This window comes from Amblyomma mixtum, chromosome 3 (genome assembly GCF_055824585.1).
Source record: "Amblyomma mixtum isolate Tamu chromosome 3, ASM5582458v1, whole genome shotgun sequence".
In the NCBI taxonomy this organism is placed as follows: Eukaryota; Metazoa; Arthropoda; class Arachnida; order Ixodida; family Ixodidae; genus Amblyomma; species Amblyomma mixtum.
In genome coordinates this window covers 191,860,171-191,880,280 of record NC_143014.1, presented here as the reverse complement: position 1 = coordinate 191,880,280, position 20,110 = coordinate 191,860,171, and the positions used below count along the sequence as shown (strand labels likewise).

The window sequence follows — 20,110 nt, the reverse complement described above, 5'->3', positions numbered from 1 at the left end:
GAGGATAAGTTTAAGAGATGAGGGAGCGGCTGAGAAATTGCGACGTAAGTACCCTAACATGCGGTTAGCGTTATTAATAACGTAGTCAATATGAATAGACCATGTTAAATTTTGAGTGATATGAATACCTAGGTACTTGTATGTGTCTACCCAATCAAGAGGAGTGCCATTAAGATAATATGAAGGAACAGCGTTAGGTGCACGGGAAACACGCAAAGCTTTACATTTATTAATGTTTAATTCCATATTCCATGTAGTGCACCAGTCTGACACCAAATTGAGGTCTGACTGGAGAGTGTCAGTATCGTTAACATTATTTATTTCCCGAAATATTACGCAATCGTCAGCAAAAAGGTGAATGTTAGAAGATAAGGCAGATGGAAGGTAATTAATCAAGTATGAAACACAAAGAGACAACGTCATACCAAAAAGGAAGTTGCGAACCCTCAGTTAAGGAATTACTGAAGTATATGTGAATATTGCTACTGAAGCACATATTCTGTGTAACTGCCCTGAATCCAAGAAGCTTACTGGCAAAACCAGCAGCAAGTGCTCCCTACCTTCAACTTTGTGTGGCTGACTGTAGCTACAATTTTATCAGACCATTAACATTAGTCGAACACATGGAACTATAATGGACTTATAGCGCTTTTTGAGAAAATTTAATGAAGATATTTTATTCTGTCTTACTTTTGAGGGCAGTGACAAAAGGTACCCCTCAACGATAAAGCGCAGGAGCGCGGCCAATGTGGCATTCGTGTCGTAACCGCTGGGGGACATTCAGAGTGCTCCTATATTACAAACTGCGAAACTCTTTGTAGGAAATACAGTTTAGAAGAACTTCTATTTGGGCTAGATGGTTCAGTGTACTCGAGAAAGGAAAAACAGTAGCGCCGAAAAACACACACACACCTGAAGAACGACGTAGGACAAGCGCTAGTCCTACGTCGTTCTTCAGCTGTGTGTGTGTTTTTCGGCGCTACTGTTTTTCCTTTCTTGAGTCCTTGTAGGACCCACGCATCGAAACCTGGCACTCTGGCTGCTTCAGAACTGAGATGCTAGCTGACTGTTAGGTTGCTTACGGCATTCATATGAACTCAACGAAGCTGAAGACAAGAAATCGATGGAGATAAAAAGAAAGCGGCAGGGTACCTCCAAGGCTCGGGTACCGTGCTCATATAAGCTGCACGACCATCTCCGAACTTCCAAAAGCCGACCGCAGGCCACGCCCGGGCTTGATTCAGAGTTGCATAACTGGTATGACTGAAGAACTCTGCGGGGGCATTCTGAGTATTTTCTGGTGCTCGCGCTCGGCCATGGGCCGGCTCCTTACAGTAATTGCGGGGTGACAAGAAAAAAAAAAACGCAACTTGAATTCTGGGCTTGCTTCAACTTTTCATTAATTTTCTTCCGCTGATCGCCCAGTAAAACATTAGACCTCAAATTCTATTCTGACTAAATTGCCCGCTCGACTTCCGCCTGCGTTTAGTTGGCACCTGCGATTTTGAATAACTTTCAGTTAATTTTCAAAGATGAATGCGTGCGCTGTCAGACCACTCCTTGGGTTTTAATGCTGTTACTTCATGCCACATATAAGCACTGTGCGGGGTGTCGACGTGCAGCCCAGGGTGCCACTAATCTCAATGGCGCCTCCAAGCATTAGTTTCAACCAGAAGGTTTAAGAAGCTATATAGCCTAACTCTCCGCCGAAAAGATAACTTTCCGTTGGGCAATTAGTAATTGAAATTACTAATTCGATGTTTTGCGATGTTCTACGTGACATCCTGCCGTCGCATTAAGTACGACGCGCCTTAGGCGGAAGTCAGTGACACGCCTGCGCCAAGAAGTGGTGAGATGTTATGATAGGAACGTGCCCACTGGCTGGTCTATCTCTTCTCAGCTCCGTCTCACTCCGCCATGTGCGTGCCGAAGAATTAGGCATGCAAGGGCGACACGATTAAATAGGCACTCAGCCCTTTAAGCATCCGGTCATCAGATATGGGCGTGTGCCTGGCCGGAGACACCCCGTAATGGTCTGGAAGGAACGGCTCGAACACGTGCAGGCGCTCAGAAGAGCTCCCACTTGTTGTGGTTGGCACCTCGCCCGATGCGAAAGGCGCGAGCAAAAGCTGGGAGCAAGCGATCCGCTGCAGTACAGCTAGCTGCGGCGTTTGGAAGAGGGAGGAAATCGCACAGCGCAGTCTAGGGGCAGCGCGTTAAACACATACCCTCCTCTTTTTAGGAGTCATTCTCCAATAAAACCAGCAGTCGTACGCCTGGTTTAAATTGATCCCGTGCCAATATGGTGCCCAAGTACATAATTAAAGGTTTTAACAGAGGTCGCTTGGTACAAAAATCAGCACAAGTCCATTTTTACTTAGCATTTAATTCTTTTAACAGATGTCGCTTACACGAATCAGCCTCAGTATAATACTGCCGAAAATACCTCTGGGGGCTCGGGTGGTCCCATTCGTACCGGTATGCATGTGTCACGGAACAAACAGAAACAACAGTTACGGAATATTAATTCGTTGGCAAACAGATTAAAGACAATTCTTCCAGAGAAAATGACGGAGAGAGAGAGAGAAAGACAGAAGAAAGGAGAGGCATGGAAGGAAACCAGGGAAAATGAGCGTATAGCGGTAATATAGACTGCGGAAATCACTACGACATGACTGCGATAGAAGTACTGCAGCAAGCAGACAAATGTGCGCGCCGCTTAAGGAAGAGAGGAGGCCTGTCGTTTATTTTGTGCACTCGGCACGAGAGCACACGTTTGCGCCATCATACCGCCAGGACCTCCTTGGCGTGTATGTGGTATCACGTCAGCGAGTCTGCTGGATTGATTGGTTCGTACGTGGGCATAGTTTAGGCTGCACTAAACGGACGCCGCATACGACACGGATAGGCGCAGTGCAAAACTCGAGACAATAATGAAGCGCCGAGAAAGACGGCAAGCCTGCGGAACACAGTAAGAACTAAACAAAACATTTTAAAGGTCAAATTCTTTTGGCGACAAAGCAAATGGATCGCATACTTGTGAATTTATCATTGTTACTCGTGTGAATAGCGTAGGGGATCAACAGTTCCATCTGTCAGGAGTTCGTGCTGGGAATTTCGTTTTCTCAAATCTACAGATGCACGCCCACATATGAGTGCGCAGCCAGAAATCCCCCACGTTGTTTTTCTTTTTTTACTTTCAAATAGCGTTAATATTTACCTCTATTAAAACATGTGTTCATCTGGCCAACGTAAGCGATCCCACAAGTCCTGAGGCACAGAATAAACTCCAGCCAGTGGTTGCCATAAATTCGAAAGCGAGCTCCTTCGTTCATTCGCTGCGGAGTACCCTTCACAAGCTATTTCCAGCGTACGTGCGTGAAAGACCAACATCGAAGCTAAATACGCTTGGCAAGCAAAGGAAGGCGCAAGCAAAATGGCAAAAAAAAAGAAATCGCGAGTGGATCAGGCGTCAGCGTTTTCTTTTCAGCCCCGTGCAAGCTGTCAGTGATATGCGTAGTGATATTTGAAAAAGGAAGGACGAGAACATGAGCTATTGCGTGCCCAGAAATGCTCGTTCTGTATACCACTACTTGTGAGGGCGGGTACGTTGGCTGCATGGGCAAATGTTTTAACGAAAAGGCAAAGGAACGCAGTAGAAATGGTGTGGAGTAGAGGGGGGAGAGACGTTGCACGCTTAACTTCAAGAATTACACGAATGACAAATGGTAACGGTGGATCGTCGAAACTTCTCGCACGGCAAACAGTAGCAACCGCATAATCATTCCATCCTTTGGTATGAAAACAATTTGCCGTTGTAGAGGGTTCTGCTTAATTCTCATTCTAGGAGCTTTCATGCTCTGTTTGCAGGTGTCTTGACTTTTTTTGCGAGTTTTGCGCTCTGAATGTCGGCGTCTAAAGAGTTTTTTTTGTTTTAGTTCGTTTCACGCAGTTCAAGCGTATGATCACATGCCGTCCACAACCAGAGCCTCTGATTGGATACTGCCTGTCGCGCGATTCGCGGTTTTCGTACAGTCATCCTCTTTGCAGAAAAGCGGCTTTCGGCGACGCTATCGATGCTCTCTACAGCGCCGGAGAAACTCCGATATCGTTTTCGGAATGCTGATATGTCGAACTTCGCAGATCACAAAACTCTCAGCCACTTTCGGACACCGCAGGTCGTAAGACAACCGATTGGTCCGCAGAACCTGGGGATGCAGCTGATAATTCGCAGAAAATACACTGTCGCAATGTTCCGGTGTGCTTATCTTCATATTTTTTTTGTTTATCCTGCCGGTATACGCGTCTCTGTCGCTTTCTGCTTGCCGGACACGCTGGCTAGGTGCGAACAGCTATCGTTCTCGGGGGATCGCAGTCAGGCGCTACCACTTCTGTATACGATGTTCAAGACTGCTCTCGAGGATGTGGAAACGTTATCTTCGAAGTTCTAAGTTATCTTTATATAGAGAGCGGCGGTCATTCTTTTCCCGCCGGGTATTGAGTGCACGTGTCACTATCGCCGCTTCAAAGCTTCTTTCTTTCTGTCAAGAGTACAAGACCGCCCGCAGAAACAGTCAAGTTTTGTTCAAAAGTCTTCCGCTATCTTCAAGCGTGCCCAACTGTCGTCACCACCCGTGACAATATGGAGTCATGCGAGGTGTACCTGAAATGCAGTGCGATCGCAAACGCTGATCAAATATCTAAAAGGTTCGCAACGCGCGGGACATCGAAGTGGATGTGGTAATTCTTGTTGCTGCTGCTAAGCTGGCGAAAAGGGCATAAGGGCTCGCTCTCTCAATCGCTTAATGAGCATACGAATGCCTCATTGGAATCGTGTGCAGACAACATGAATAAGCACCGGTGCTTCATTCAGTTAGACCGTACCATTCTCGGTGGTTGTCCGCGGTGGTTGTCCGTGCGCATGTAAATGCGCACGCAGCATATCTGCACAGTTTCGTGGCTCATATAGACATGCACTACTCTTTCTTCCCTTGCCCGTGAAAACCATCGGTCTTACAGTGGTTTTATGACTTGTGCTCAGCTTTGTCGACCTTTATGTGCATCACCTCAGGGTTTATGCCCTGGCTACGGTGCTTCAAGAAACAAAAGCTTGGTCTGGGCTAGTTGGTTCATCATTATCGTAATGATGCTCCTTACCGACGCTTCATTATGTGACTAATGAGAATCTAATCCTTGGGCAGACCATGCGGAGGGCCACTCTACCGTTTGGAAAGCTTTAGGTAGTCCTCCCTTCCATTAAAGGTATTCAGGGAGCCAGGGAGGAAATATAGGAGTTCGCATGGCTCCGCGGCTGTAAACGCGAGGCGAACTGAAATTCTCGAAAAGCGTACTGCACGTAGCGCTCGACCTATCCCGTCTGGTAGGAGTGGCTTTTGAGAAAGCTTGCAGAGAAACACACGCTGTTCTTTCTTATCAATCGCGGCCATATGGGGCAAATCAAAAGCCAAAAGAAAAAATAAAACACTGAGGTAAGACATAAGAGCTGAGGAGAACTCTGGAATCTAAAGAGAAGTGGTCTCGCCGAAAGTTGCACTCTAAACACGAATTCACCTATATGGGAGTAAAAAGGGTATAAGCTATCCTCTAACGCAAAAAGGGAGTGGGCTAGAGGACAGCTTACTTTCTTTTTACTCCTTTCTGTTTATAGTGTACAGTGCCGGGTAGAGAAAGTGTGAAGAGCAAGCAGACGACTGTCGGTGCTGCTTCTCTTTCGAGTAGAAAGGGGGCTCTTAATTTCTTGTTCAAACCGGCAGAAAGGCAACTTCAAAAAAAGGGGGTGGGGCGTTGATTAGGTTATCTGTCCGAGCGCTGTGAATAACCTTGGTTTTATGACTCGGTACTAAAAACCAGTCCGAACCTGCTTGCGAACTTACGGCATCATTCGACGATACATTGGCGGTTTCGAAAGAAGCGTGCAACAATACGGTCCGTGCATAGGCGCCTCGGCTGACGCTCGCAAGCATCGAAGGGGGAGATCACGGCAGGGAAACGACAAGAAAGCGAACATGATCTTCCTGATTTGCCAGACGCGCGTAGAGGCGCCCGCGACGGGTTCGGCCGAGCAATTATGAGAGACTTGTTTTTCCGCAAAGCCAGAGATACGAAAGGCTCGACGGAGTGAGGAAGGCTGGCGCGTTCGTGTCTGCGCAGTAAACACATTCAAGCTGGCGCGCAACGCCGTCCATTGCGGTCTTCCCCCCTTCGTAATGCTTAGTGGAATCGCAAAACACTTCAATGCAATTCCCTCAGGCTCCATACTTCGAAATACGAGAGAGTGATTAATGGATGTTTACGTGTCAAGGCTGCACGGGCCATGGATACGAAGCTCTGTGGACTATGAGCGGAGGTGTGGCGTTCGGCTGATGAGCACGGGACTGCGAGATTTAACCCCGGCCGTGGCGGCCGCATTTCGACAGAGGTGAGATGCCTAGACGCCCGTGCGATGTCAGTGCACGGCAAGAACCGCCAGTGGCCGAAATTTATCTGGAGCCCTCCACTGTGCCCTCTCTGCGTCTCTTCCTTCTTTCGCTCCCTCTTAATTCATCTCAGGCGTACACTGAGAGTGCAACAGCTGCATCTTTGCATCATGAATCTCTGCATTTAGATGACAATACCAATAAGTTGCGAAAGGCGAAGAATAAAAACGAAGAAAAACGGCGTATGCGAGTGTTTAACATGATCGTGGCATCTTTCAACCACATTCACTGTATAGCTCTGAAACTGGAATAGCATGCAGTTGCAAGAAGCAATCGTCAAAACTCATAAAAACAGCACATTTTTAAGATCAGAAATAAAAGATGAAGGAGTCTCTGAGACGGACTCCCTGAAACCAAATGTGAGGGTTAGCTAAACGCCGGATCATTTACGACGTTTAAATGAATTACATGGGGATGTTTAAACTGAGAAGAGTTGCGGGGTGCCACTCGACTCTGTAGACGGCATCTACGTGTAGCCTCCAGGAAATAGCCGCTAGAGATGCCCTCACTTAATGCTCTTATTGTCGGCAAACTTAGGCGAACATCGTCCCAACCTGAAAGACATGAAGCCCTAACCTATCAGAACCTCTTCGTCAGAGCGGTAGACAGCAGAAGAAGCCTTTTATTATACTCATAGCTCCGAGCGGGATTCGCCGACACAACCAGAGCAGCTGCATTTTCCGATGCGTTAGACCACTGAGCCAACGCCACAGCCTATCGCGCTACCTATTCTAACAGGTAGCTTCTAAACAGCGCGAAACCTAGACGGAACAAGAAGAGCACACAGCAACACGAGCACTGACTTCCAACTGTTTATTCCTAGCTGATACGCCCGCCAACAAGGAAGGAAGAAGAACGCACATGATGATTAAAACAGTAATAAAACTCAATTCTTTCTTGGTAGCGATCAATCTGAAAGCACGCGCTCTTTTTTTCTTCTTCAATGTTGCTAGCGGTGCCACGCTTACACTACCGTTCCCTGCACATGCATGCAATCTTCGCCGCCTCCATGATTTTGTTGAGGATTTGCGGGGTCGCAGCGGAGCGCCCGGCGTCTTTACCAGCTGATCTCCGGGATGGCCGGTAACCCCACTTCGCTCAAACACAGGCATGCGTCGCCTATACTGAGTCACGCATTGACGGCAGTGCAAGCTGAGACGGCCGTAATCGCCCTCTTTAACAGTATAATCACGCTCCTTCAACCTGCTGCTTACATATCGGCTTGTCCGTCCAATATATTCGTTTCGAAAACAACGGTACGCGGTAAACAACATCATCGTTATGAGGGAAAGATTGTGTCTTATGACCTATTTTGCATGCTTTTTTGCCTTCGTTTTTGCATGGTTTATCTTTTTTCAGAGAACTGCCAATTTTAGCGGTGCCAGACGCACAACTTACACGCCTATTCGTTTCTCTTTTTTAAGGCGGAAGCCTTTAATGTCTCATCGTTGTAAGCAGCAGTTGTCGACAGAAATGTCACGCTTTTCAATTGGTCGAAACGGTCGTGACGTCACACTGCGCGAATTTCAAACGGGGCCAATTGTACTTTGGCTAGTAACCATGCAACCAATTGAAGGGATCGTATAGTGATGCTCCAAGTGGGACTGAGCTTAGTTAATTGCTTAATTACCGAATTAACCTAAATAACTTTTCTAGTCAGGCCATATAAATAAATAAAACCGAGTAGGAAATTGGTCGAGCTCGGGAATCGAACCTCGGTCTTCGGCGTGCGAGACGAACATGCTATCCACTCCGCCATGCCAGCTCGATGGTTTGGAATGAACAAAGGCGCGTCTAGTGAATACGGTGTCTTCGCTCACTCCCATCCTCCTCGCTTCCCTTCCGCGACGTTTAGGTGTCCACCGAGATATGAAAGACAAATACATTTCCTTTCCTCAAAAACCAATTTACCGACGAGCGAGGCGTAGAACCGAATAGGCGATGGCGTTCTATGGACTCTTTGGCAGCGTTGCAAGACTCTGTCGCGCTCCACTCTTAGAGGCGAAGCTTAACATCTTAACCACACATCAGTGACCACACTTTAGGTAAAAAAAGTGCCCTCTGAATTTTGACGGCTGTCCAACGAGATATGTGCGACAGTTACTGCGTAATTTCCTTTCCTCAAATACAATTTTCATTTTCTTCATTACGGGCCCTCTTTGTCTTCTTTCACTCCCACTTCCTCCCTCACTCTACGGTGCAGTTCAGGTGTCCACCGAGATGACAGAGAATTACAGCGCCATCTCCTTTCCTCAAAAAGCGTTGCGTTCAAAGGGCAAGGCATCGCGCCGAACGGGTGGTGGCGTTCCGTGGACTCCCTGGCAGCGCTACAACACGCTGTCGCGGTCCACTCCTAAAGGCGAAGCTTAAGCGCCATTAATTAGCATTTAATTAGTATTCAGGCATTAATCAGTAATTAATCATTAATTAGTGATTTGTCATCACTTAGTAATTGGTACTCAATTACATGTGATGCCACCAGTGCCACAGAAGCAGTCAAAGTGGTGCGGAAAACGCTTTCGCCTCTACGCACTTTAGACAGTCAAAGTGCCCCCTGAATTTTTTTTTCTTAGGTTATGCGTGATCTGGTTAATATAAAGGAGTGCAAATATACTTCTGCACTGTTCACTTGCCCCCTTTTTCTACCTAGATTGCTGCAATTACTTCATTTCCGGAAATATGCTTTCAGCCACAGGAACCACTAGCGGCTCAGGGAACCATCAGACAGTCGTTCTATCTGTAGTGCTAGACATTCTTGAATCAGATGCTCGCATGAATTTTTTTGTGCATTTGTCAAACAGTACTTGACAATGCTACGTTTTACCAGCTTAGAATGCGCCGATACATCTGGTAAAATTGCTTTTTTTTTCCCCCTCGAGGTTCATAACCCCAACAAGCCGGTCATTAACCTCGGTGCATACACACAGAGTCAGCGCTAGTGTTGCTGTCTGCTCTTGTCCAGTATTGGTTTAGCGCTGTTTAGCAATTATGAGCAACCAGCTCTCCCAACAAGCTTCAATCCGAACTGGCATCAGCCTCTCTAGCTGTGTGGTACAAGTTGTCTTAGTCATCTTCGCCCTGGGCCGATACCTGGCCGATACCCCAGTGCCGATACCCCGAAACCTGGCCGATACCGCAGTGCGGCTAACATCAGCTGTGAGGCGAACTAGATGGCGCTACGCGTTCCTGCAATCGGCAAGGTAGACCTCAATATTTTTCATGAGATAATTTGTAAATGGAACGTCTTAAATACTGCACTCGCGGCAGCACTTCCTTAGCGCTTCGTAGCCCGCCGTAGTGTAAGTGTTGTGACGATGATGCGCTGCGGCTTTGCAGCAGGCGATTCCCATTTCACCTACGAAATGCAAAATACAAGAAAAAAGAAAGAAGCTTTCTATGGATCACTTCCAACACTCCTGAAAACCAGTCGGTTTCCTTCTAGCGGAAAATAAACTATTCGGTCATGCTCCAGCATAAACAGCTAAACGTGAAACGCAAGTCCTCTCGTTTGAATCGGCTCGTCGTTCGACGTGTCAAAACAGACGGCGACGGTTTCCTGCGTGCCGCCGAGTTGAGAGAAAGAAAAAGAAAACAAGATGGATTTATCGCTTATGAACCGCTTCCTGCAACAGCTGTGCGTCCTGTACATAGCTAGTTACTCGGAATATCACCGACTCTTTGCCTCGGTAATGACGACTATACATTCATCGGCGTGTTTAAAGATCACGGCTGATCCCTGCAGGTGTCCATCCAAGACCACCTGTGTAGCATTTGTTGAGTCATATATGCATGCATGAATCGCCTGCATGGCTGTGCGGTGCCGTTTTGCGCCGTTGTGCAGGCTTTCCGCGGAGGTTGTTTTGTGCAAGTGCGACAAGGGAACGCTGCACCTCCCGTGATTTTATACCGGGAAGTGCGTCCTGTGCCGTAGTTCAGCGATCGCGACGTGCGTCGCAGCCTTAGTCACGCGATCACGTGAGAGCAGGGCTTGCAGGTGGTGAGTTAGAGGCCGGTATGTATCCAAATGGTGAATGAGGAGGCATGCGTGAAGGAGGAGAAAAAATAGCAGACGTTTTAGCATGGCTAAGCGTGGAATATCGTGCAGTAGCACTAGTTACGGTGCGCAAGTGTCCTTACTTGGTAGAGGCATTTGACCTAAAGGCCTTTATCGTAAATGCCTCCAGTCTAAAGGCCTTCTATCTAAAGGCCTTTGCCCGGAAGTTATTTACCATAAATACACTCATCCTAAAGGTCTTTACTATAAGGCCTTTAGCCTAAAGGCGATTCCGATACCCCATTACCTGGAAGGAATTCAACACGAAGACCTTCACCCTAAAGACCCTTACCACAAGGCCTTTAGCCTAAAGGCCATTACCTGATAGGGATTTAACACGAAGGCCTTCACCCTAAAGGTCGTTACCATAAGGTATTTACCCTAAAGGCCTTTCACCCGAACGCATTTGACCTAAAGGCTTTTACCACAAAGGCCTGCCATCTTCATCCAGATGAAGGCCTTTCAGGTGTACGTACTACATACCTGGCAGGTTGCCTACAACCCGGAGGGCGGGTCGGCCACCTGCCACAAAGCAGGCTTCAGGCATGTATGTACACCCCCCGTCAAAAGTATACAGCCCAAGGGGTTTGCTCGTGAGGCCTGCTGCATGCCTCGTTACGCATCTTCAGCGACCGTAACCTCTCGAAAGAGGAATGGCATCGCATCCTCAACCCTCCCAAGCTTTGGACTGCTAGACATGCTAGGGAGCCCGCTAAGGAGCCTAGAAGCAAACCCCTTGGGCTGTATACTTCTGACGGGGGGTGTACGTATGCCAATCCGTCTCATCCACAGGGACGCAGTAGCGACGACCAGTGTGTGAACCTGTGTAACCTGTTCTATTTCTACTTACCAAATTAGTGCACAAATTGTATATTTTTCGCTCTTGCATTTTCCTGTTCCTCACGTCGCTGCTGCCAAGTGTGAAACTTAGTGGTGTGGCCTGTGAGGGTTTCCCACTTCTCGCTTTCTGCACAGCCGTATTTTTGTTTTCTATTTCGATCTTGAAGGCGAGCCAACATGTGAGCTCTGACATGTCGGATGACATGAAAGCTGGAATTACCAAGTTAAAAGAGGGTATCAGGCAAGAACTTAAGGTTTTTCGCAAGTCGATGGAGAGACATCTGCGAATGAAATCCGGGAGCTTAGAATTAACAAAAGAATACAACCCAGAGCCTTGAATTTACGTATGCAACAGTAGAGGAGCTGGAAAAGGAACCGGATGACGAGGTTTAAATAAACCAGCAAATAGCAGCTGAAAACAAAGCACTGCACACAACTTTCGCGCCTATGGAAACAAAAATGAAAGATTTGGAAAACCGGCTTGCCCTTTCTGAGCAGTACTCTAGGAATAACAACTGGAAATGCAGGGCATGTCTAGAAGATGAATCAGTCGTTTATGTCCTGGCAAAATCGGACACCCTTAAAAAAAAACTATTTCTAAGATCTACATCGACAGTGTTCCCATGCGAAGCTTTAAAACAAATATCATCGTCCAGTTCCGCTCACGAGCTAAGCGAGATAACGTGCTTAACAAAGCAAAATATACTTATCTCACGAGCAAAGACATCAGTTCTGATACTTCGCAGCTCATCTACGTAAACGAACACCTTTGCCCAATACCTAAGACGCTCCTAGCCATGGCTGTCAAGAAGAAAATACGAGAAGGGGAGAAAGTCAGTTTGGGCGAGCAACGGCAAGATCTTCGCAAGACAGGCCGAAGTCTGTACAGATACTAGTACAGATACTAGCGGAGAATGGCATTGATAAAATCTCGAGCAGGCCTAATGTCACAGATGGATCCAGGAGCACCGAGTAAATAGCGCATTAGCTTACCTACCAACATGAAAAGGGAAAGTAAAAGGCAATATCACGAACTGATATTGCCATCTGATATCGATTTACAGCAGCTTTTTTGCGGATCAGTCCTGCGCATCAATGCACGCTCGGCTGGCTGTAAGGAGGATGATATTTTTCTGCTTTTGCACCAGTTTTCTTATAAGTTTGGTATTATTACGGACTTGCAGACGACCTGTGAAGGACAAGGTAGAGGAAGCAATGAAGAGGAAGTAGAAGTATTTTTACCCGTTCGACACTGAATGTCCAAAAGCCGTATTTTATTTTGTTTCCTGATGTATCTAATTTACTTATTATTAAAGATTTCTAAAAATTCATACATGTTTTCTGATTTCAAACATTCTACTATTTTACTTAGCTTTTTTTCCCGCACTTATACCTCCTTGGCATTCACCACCGTACCTTGGCCAATCCCCTCGCGTGGGTATGTGCCATTTTCATATGGTGAAGAAGAAGAAGAAGTTCGACCTTGCTGCCGTCGGCGCTAGGACCAAGCGACGACCCCTCCAGCATCCTGGTTCTGCTAGAGCCTTGCTGCAACGTCCTCTCACCTGTCTTCGGTTCCTGGTGAGGCCGTTTCACGGGTGGGGGATTTCGCCAGGTTTTTGTCCTGTGGATAATAGGGTTGATGCCTCGGTAGGCTCTTGACTATGGCTCTGACCACTCCAGACGGAGGTCCGGCATCGTGGGTCGCCGGTTTGCCGGATCAAAACCTCCATTTGCAGTCATTCAGTAAAAATGGTGTCAAGGTGACCCCTGTAGCGCTGGTCCCTATTAGAGGTGGTGCCATTAAACTGAAAAACTCTGGATCATTCAGGAGCAGCTGAAGGTTGTGACCAGCCGAAATCCGGAAATTTCAGAAGTAAGACGGTTTGGCAGGAGGGGTATTGTGTGTAAGTCTTCTGATTTAGATTGTGTGGCGGACTTGCTCCAGTACACGCCTTTCGCCTCATTGCCCGTCAAGCCGTTTATTCGTGAACAGCTTGTCTGCACTAAAGGTATCATCCGTGGTGTTGACCCTGCAGCTACAGCTCATAAGATGCCATTTTTTCATGAGATGCCGGTTTTCAAGATGCCAGTGTTGGTATTCTGTCCGTTTACCGCTGTAGCACGTAGCCTGTGGTTCCCGTGTGCCCACAGAATCACTAATTACTTTTGCAGGGTCCTCTTGTCCATGCGAACTCAAGGTGTGGCCCATTGTTCATTGTGAATACCCACTGCAGCCACGACCATTGCAGTGTAGGAACGGCTGGCGGAGCAATATAGTCACGTAAGTTGGCAGCACGCTGTCGCATTTGCGGTGATGATCATCCACCAGGTAGCTATTGCGGTTGCCGCTGTTCTCCCCCAGCTGACGATCCCATATTTCCGAAGCATGCGGATGAGCAGACTGTCCTGGATATCATCCAGCGTGACAGATGCTCGCGAGCAGATGCATATGCCCTGCTGGATAGTAAAAACCGTTCGTGTGCAGGCATTGATGTTGATTGATGTTGAAGCCGGCTTGAAAAAATCCGTTGTTGCTGCTGTAGAGAAGGTTCTTGCTGATGTCCTCGATCGTATGATCAGCATGTTCAGCGATGCCTTGTCCCAGGTCATCTAAGCACAGGCTGCTTCATCTTCTTTGAGTAGCCAAACCCCGTCAACATGTCCTTCCTCCTACGTCACTGTCCACTAAATCCAACCACCTACCCCTCTTACATCAGTGCCAGTGTTGACGAATGACACGGCACACTCCCTCTCTCTAACGTTTGCCACTCGGACGTAGAAATGATGTGTCCAACTCAGAAGCGTCGCGCTTCGTCCTCGCCGTCTAAATATGACCATACTCAAGACCAAAAAGGTTCATCGGGTGTCACGAAAAAGTCCGACGTGTTGAAAAACACAACACGCTTGTGTTGTGTCCCTTCAATTTTGTGCGCTATGGATCCTCATGTTGACTACCCACTAGCCCGAACCCTAACCCTTCTATGTTAAACGGGCTTAAGAAGTAGTGTTTGGACAATTACTGCAGTTTTCACAGCTGCCTCCAAGCAAAATTAAAAGGTAGCTATTGGCATTTATTCCAGGGCTTTGGAATGGAGTTATTCATTTCAGGTACCTGATTATACGTCTATATATTCGTTTCAGAATCTCTAGTGATTCAGTTGGCCTTAGAAAAGATTCCTTGCATTGTTAATCAGGTCATTATACTTGCTGACAGCGTTTCTGTCCTGACTGCGCACGAAGGCTCGAGGGACGTTCTTCTGAATGATTCCCTATGGTTTTTCATTCCACCACATGCTACAGAATTGATTTTTCACTGGGTGCCTGGACATCGTGGCATTGATGTTAATGTGATGGCTGATTTTTTAGCAAAGTGTGCCCTTTGCGGACCTGTGGTGCCGTTTATTCCAAACGCTCTGCATTTTACAGCAGCATGCTTTCAACGTTTTCTACAACTGCACTCCTTGAGTCTTGAGCATCTCCTTGCTACAGCGGATTTTCAGCATTTGTTATTCTCTTGTAGTGTCCGCTTATGCGGGTCACGCCAATGTGAGGTGTCAGTGAGCTCTTGCCGTGCAGAATACCACGCTTAAATCTATTTCTGTCGATCATGGTTCTCTCTGTCGAACCTCTTTGAATCATGTGATGAAATTGAATCACTTGATAAATTTCTCTCCTGCCGGCGGTTTGCGCTCTGCGAAGAGCTTATCTGAAGATTCCCCCTGCTCGATTTGGGCTTCCTCTTTCTATTCCTACTCTTCTCTCCTTTGTACAAGCGCCAGGGGATATGTCATAAAACCAGTGTGCCATTATATTCATAATTACATTATTGCGTGAGGAAGATTCCTTTGTTATTTATAATTTTCAATATTTCCTTTGACAAAAAAATTCACCCACGTCTAGCTTGCTTGCCTACATATGCCACTACTATTTGTATGCAAGGCACCCTGGCCAATCCCTCAGTGAGGGTATGTACCACTTCATCAGAGGCCAAAAACAACAACAGCAACGACCCGGTCTAGCGACCCCTATTTTGCTTACCGCTGGCCGTATGCCACTGGCCTGTTGAAACGGCTAGAACATCGCGGTCGTGACGTAGCAGCCGTAACATTGTGATGGAGGTACTGGGTAACAATGTCAACTAAAAACGGTGCAGCTGTAACTGGAGCTTCGCCGGAGTCGTCGCCCTGCCGGCCTTGGACCGCTGACCGGTACCATGATACCGGCCGATGAGCCATCCGCAGCACGACGTGACGCTGCTATCCTGGCTGCAGACCAGCCTGTGGCGCAGTAAGCGGTTCCTCGCCGCACTGTCGGGAGCCTCGGACTTTCGCGGGAGCAGCTGGCGAGGACGTCGATGCGTGGTCCACCATTACCAATGGGTGAGCCGTTATAACCGATGGGACGCCGCCGCTTAGTTTGCCAACGTGCTTTTATTTCTGACGCATACCGCTTTGCTGCCGCAGTGGCTCAGTGGTTATGGCGCTCGGCTGCTGACCCGAACGACGCAGGTTCGGTCCCGGCCGCAGCGGTAGAATTTCGATGCAGGCGAAATTCTAGAGGTCCATGTGCTGTGCGATCTCTGTGCACGTTAATTAAAGAACCCCAGGTGGTCGAAATTTCCGGAGCCCTCCACTACGGCGTCCCCATAGCCTCAGTTATAGGACGTTAGACCCCCATAAACCAAACCAAACATACTGCTCTGGTCTGGTTTGAGAACCACGAGGACTCCCTCATCACGTGGGAACGCTTCGTTACCGAATTGCGACAGTGTTTTGGCGACTGCCTCGCGCGACGAAAGCGGGCCGAACAAACGCTTGCACACAGGGCTCAGTTACCGGGAGAAACCTGCGCAAATAGAGGAGGTCCTCAAGTTATGCGAAACAACGAATCCTCATATGAACAAGGACGATAAAGTCGGACATCTTATGAAGGGCATTACAGACGACGTTTGCAATCTTCTGATCGCGAAAAATGACTTAATTGGGAGCGATGTCAGATGTAATTTGGCACGTCTCCGCATTCGAGACATTAAGCCGCCGCTGTGGTTATTTTCGCTCGGCTGCTGACCCGAAAGACGCGGGTTCGATTCCGGCCGCGGCGGTAGAATTTCGATGGAGGCTAAATTCTAGGGGCTTGGGTACTGTGCGATGTCAGTGCACGTTAAAGAACCCCGGGTGGTCGAAATTTCCGGAGTCCTTCACTACGGCATCCCTCATAGCCTGAGTCACTTTGGGGCGTTAAACCCACATAAACCATAAACCAAACATTCGAGGCATTGAAGACTATTCGCATTACTACCCGAATTTTGGCGGCTGCCCAACGTTCCAGCTGCGGCCAGCATTGAAGAGAGCTTCATGGACCTGTCATCAACAATCCGACAGCTCTTTCGCGAGGAACTCCTACGGTTCGAGTCCCATGCACGGTGTCCGCCATCCGTGCCGTCTGACGTCCCGTTTCTCGAAGGGCCCCCTCCCTATTCCCCTCGATTCCCGGTCTATGTTCAGTGAATATGCCACCCACATTGGCGCCTGTCCCGGTGTCCTAACGCCCAGGTTTGGTGGTCCTGGTCATTCCTCTCACTACGACTCAACCTCGGCTGACTTCCAATTGCGTCCGAGTACCGCTCACGACCACCTGCCCACTCTTTCCGGCGCCCAGCCCGAAGGCCCGAAGACACGTTTGGGTACTCAGTGCGTCCAGCGTCGTCGGAGTCTCTTCTAGGGAACATCGCTCACTACTGCCGCCGCTCTCCACCGACTCGTTATGAGCGGCCCGTCAACCCTGCTCCGCGAAGTAGTTGTTCTTACGACTCTCCTTGGCAATGGCCCTCGACCTCGAGCGACTATCTCCGGGGAGACGGCCAACGCAACCGCTCTTCCTTTCCGACCGAAGTTTCTCACCACCGCCTTCCTCTTCTGCGCGCTGTTTTTCGTCAACACGACGACGTTCCCTATCACCTTCGCCGGGAAACTAGTCAGCGCGGCCGCTGGAGTTGAGGCCGCTTTAGACTGTGCGCTGCCTATTGAAATTCCTCCATCAATTATTATGTCGAAGAACAAGGTTCATGTGCTTGTGGATGGCGTGCCCACAATGGCTTTAGTGGATACGGGTGCAACTATCACATTATTAGTTTATCGCTTAAGAACCCGCTAGGCCACTAAGTTATATATCTCTGGGACCGCAATGTGAACTCTCATGGCGTGGACGGTGAGTTGCTGTGCCTCTGGTGATATGCAGTGCTGCGGTGTACCTAGGCGGAACGGTATTTACAGCGGAGTTTGCAGTGCTTCCTGGATGTACATATGACGTTTCCCTAGGTATTTTCTTTTTGCAAATGTGTGGCGCTACTGACGGCTGTCGACGGTTCCCTTCCGTCTGGACTCTTAGAGGAGCCGCCAGCTCGTGAAGGTGTGTTTTGCGTATTCAAGGATACCCTGCATTATTGCCCCGCTGTCTATGATATGCGTCCCAGTTTCATGGCCCAGCCGTGCTTCCGGTACCTTCGATGCGACAGTGGCGCCTTTCTATTCTAACTGCACCAAGACACTCACTCTGGTTCTACACTGTGTGGTGTCAGTATTCCAGGGCTGCGCACAATTGTGGGCCATCAATTGTTCTCTGCAACCTGTGGTTTAGCCTACTCTTATAAAGATCCCCATGTGTAGCCAAGATGGCCATGCTTCGGCGGCTTTGGTTGCTCACGCACCACACAAAACTGTTGCTACTCCAGCTACCGACCACCAACTGCGTCAGATTATTAGCAAATCTCTTAGCAGGGCACAGCGTGATGCTTTTGAAGCTTTACTGATCAAGTACTCGGCCATCTTGGGCTTTACAGAGCCCAGGGGTTCACGTATAGCATTCCGATGTCACGCACCAGGCATCGGACTGAGACTAGCTGCTCACACCCCATTCGACAGGAGCCGTATATAGTATCGTCAAGAGAGCACCAGGCCATCAATGAACAAGTTCGGGATATGTTGCAAAAGCGTATTATGCAAGAGTCCTACAGTCTTTGAGCCCCTTGTGTCATTCTGGTCAAGAAGAAAGATGGCACATGGCGCTTTTGCGTGTACTATCGCCGCCTGAATGTTGTAACAAAGATGTGTACTCGCTTCCCCGGATTGATAACGCCATAGATTGCCTCTCCGCGTCGTACTTCTTACCCGTCGATCTGTGGTGGGGCAATTGGCAGGTCCCTATGCACCCTGAGGACAAAGAGAAAACTGCTTTTATCACGCCCGACGGTCTTTAGAATTGAACGTAGTGCCTTTTGGTTTCTGCATTGCTCCTGAAACTTTCAAGTGACTTATGGACGCGTTCCTATGGGGCTTGAAATGGCGCATTTGCATGTACTACCTCGCCGATGTCAATTTTGGCCGGACATTCAATGAACACAACGAACGCCTCACCCTTGTACTGGACTGCTTGAAACAAGCTGGTCTGATACTTAATTCGAAGAAGTATATATTCGGTGAACATCAAACATTGGTGCTCGGGCACATCGTCGACGACTGTGTCAGACCTGACCCCAAAAGACTGCGGCTGTAGCATCATTTCCAACACCTCAGACTGTAAAGGAACTTCGAAGCTTCCTCGGGCTCTGTTCGTATTTTCGCCGCTTTATTCCCCGTTTTGTTGACAACACCCACCCGTTCACGTACTACCTTCTCCACAAAGACGCTCCCTTCGAGTGGACATCTGAGTGCAATTCTTCTTTTCACCAGCTTAAGTTTCTCCTAACATGATATCCAATTCCACGCCATTTCTATCATTCTGCTCTGACAGTAGTGTATACTGATGCCAGAGGTGTTGGCGTTGGTGCGTTGCTGATTCAACATTATGGCGGCAAGGAACACGTTATTAATGCGAAAACATTATATGGCTCACGAGAAGCAAAGCCTGTCACCGGAAGTTGTCCGCAGATCGTGTACGCAGAATGTGTCCACCGAAAGTGGTACCATGTCACGTGACCTACTAATCAGAGTTTGTGTCAATGAGGTACAAGTTAATGACGGTGTAGTATGTCGCAACGAGAATAGAAAATTTGGACCGGGCGACCCCCAAAAAATGGCCTTGGCCGATTTAGACCGAAATCAGTGTCCAACCATAATCGAGCGTGACATGACGGTGACCTCCAAATTTGGCCCGGGCCATCGTCCAAGTTTCGCCCGGCCTCACCCAAAATTTAACCCCACGCGATTTAGACCAAAATCGATGTCCAACCATAATTGACCATGCCCGACGCGGTGACGACTTCCAAATTTGGCCCGGGTTATTTCCAAAAGTTTAGCCCCTGCGACCCGCGAAATTTGACCTTGGCCAATTGGGACCAAAATCGATGCCCAACCATAACTGAGCATGTTCCACACCATGGCGACTTCCAAATATGGACCAGGCCATTGCCAAAATTTGGCACACGTCCCCCCTCCCCTAAATTTGACCTTGACCGATTTTCACAAAAATCGACGTCTAAAATGTGTGACTTCATGCTAGAGTCACGTGACAAGGGGTAAAGTCACTTGATGTGTGGATAACATACAAAAAAATGTGTGACGTCTTAATAGTCACCTGACGAATAAACATGTGACGTCAAGGTGAAAGGCAAAAAAGATGAGATGTTTTCGCATTCCTCCACGTAAGCAGATTTAAGTGCCCTCAGAATTTTATTGCTTACTCCAGTCGCTCCTTAAAGCAAATCTGAACGCAACTATAC

The 20,110-nt window shown here is 48.1% G+C and overlaps 1 pseudogene; it reads right to left on the bottom strand.

Annotated features, from left to right (window-relative positions):
- The window catches only part of LOC149353071 (uncharacterized), a 64,373-nt pseudogene extending 47,251 nt beyond the window's left edge, over nt 1-17,122 (bottom strand).
- Nucleotides 17,123-20,110: the final 2,988 nt, after the last annotated feature.